Here is a 2135-nt window from a genome sequence, read left to right on the forward strand (position 1 = left end):
GAGGCCGTCCCCGCGGTTGCACCGACTCGCGAACCGCCGTTGCGTCGCCCCTTCGGGCCGCAGCATCGCGGCCCGCAGTCCCTGCTGCCGCCCCGAGGTCTTCCCGCCATCGCCCCGACCCGCCTGCCGCCGCTGCGTCGCCCCTTCGGGCCGTAGCGCCGCGCCGCGTCCCGCGGTCCACTCCGCCGGCACCGCAAGTCGACTTTCTGTGATATGCGCCGCGCCGTCTCCCTTGGCGCGGGAACGCCACCGTCCTTGCCGGTCTTCGTCATGCTGTCAGGGTTCTTCGCCTACTTCGAGCACCGCCGCCGCACTCCTAACCTAGCCGCCGCCGCCGCCTTCAGGCCGCCGCTGCCGCTCTTCTTTGGCCGCCGCCGCCGCTACCTTTGTAGCCGCTGCCGCCGCCCGTCCACCCCCCTTCGTCTTCGTCCAGCACCAGCTCGTCGCCAGTGTCGCCGTCATCTACCCGGACCGCTTCATCTACTCCGATAACCGCGGGCGACATTGGCCGCGCGCCGATTGGCGCCGCAACCGTCGTCGAGTTCTTCTCTGCTGGCCCCTCCGACTTCTCCGACATGGCGTGCAACTCGTGCAGGTCCCTCGTCTATGCATGCCCGGTGCTGGCAACACCTATGCGTGCCTTCATCCACGACGTGTCCCCGGGCCTGGCAAGCCTGGACGGCGCTTCGTCAACTTCGTCATCGTCCGTCTACGCATGCCCGGTGCTGGCAACACCGGTGCGTGCCTTCGTCCACGATGTGTCCCCGGGCTTGGAAAACCCGCCGCGACACGTCGCCAACAACATCTTCTTTCCGGCGCACCACTACTTCGACATCACTGCGCCTATGACTAACACGGCGCCTCCTTGCGCCCGCGGCTCCACGGCGACTTCCTCGACACCGGCTACCCCGACTCGACATCGACCACGGCATTCTTCGCACGGCTACCTCGACCACGGCTCCACCACCTACGCTCTCGGCTACTACATCGACAAACGGCACAAAGGGCTACCGCCTGCTTGAGCAACCTCGTCGGTTTTCACTCCAGCCACGACTCCGCGATGCGTCGACCGTTCCGACTGTGGGGGGTGTCTGTCGGCTTGCCTTTGGATTCTTCTCCAGTCTCACCGTCTGCGTCGCTAGCGTTGTGACTGCGGGGGGATGTTGAGTAACGTGATTGTATTAGGAAAGACGAGATAGACTAGGATTTATTCCGGCTTGTCTTGTACTCCAAGTTGGTCATTGTACTCCTATATATATGCCCACGAGGCTCAAGCAATACAACAAGAACTATTCCACCAAATCCTCTCTCTCCCTTCTAACAGTGATTATTGCCAACTAGCAGTATGTATGTCCAAGCTGCAGGAGGGAAAGATGAGATGTGGATGTTTACGTGCATGGCATCGCCTGCAGCTCTCTAGTTGGTCAATTGGAGAACCCACCTATCTAGCTTCTATAGAGCTCCTTGCTCTCTGGTCCATGTTATATTATTGCCTAAAACAAAGTCGGTATGAAAGGTTATATTCTTGTAAGCGCTTTGGCTATTTCCTACTAGTATAGCTTCCTAGTAGTGACCAAACTGCATGCAGTACTGCTGGTCCAGTCCAATATATATGATGATACCAACAAGTCGTCAATGATGTACGTACATCCATGGGTCATGGTGTAGGCGTACGTTCAACCTCAAAAGCATGTAGCTTCCCTTTTTGTTTGTTTGATTGAAAGGTCTCTCCTCTCCAACCTTAGTTAGTTGTACGTCCTATTCCAGTTCTGAAATGTATGTCTTCATGGGATGAGTGGTCAAGCTTTTGGAAGTTTGACTACTAAGATCTGCCGAATCGCATCGATAAATCCTTTCTTTGAAAATAATATCGCATTAGACTCGTCCTGCAAAATCCTTATGTGCTACGCAATTTTTGTTGCTTATCAAAACGTACCGCAGCAGTCGGAGATTGTAGCCAAGTCTTACATTTTGAGGACATACATGAAAAAGTCAGAAACAACATTTCTAAATACAGGGAAACAAGAGTACATGTGCTTCATCAATTCATGCTCTTCTCAAAACATAGAGTACAGCTGATATGTATGTACACATATAGATCTGTATCAGGTTTGATGGATACATGTAAACCAAAG

Source organism: Triticum aestivum, chromosome 5B, assembly GCF_018294505.1.
Source record: "Triticum aestivum cultivar Chinese Spring chromosome 5B, IWGSC CS RefSeq v2.1, whole genome shotgun sequence".
Classification (NCBI taxonomy): domain Eukaryota; kingdom Viridiplantae; phylum Streptophyta; class Magnoliopsida; order Poales; family Poaceae; genus Triticum; species Triticum aestivum.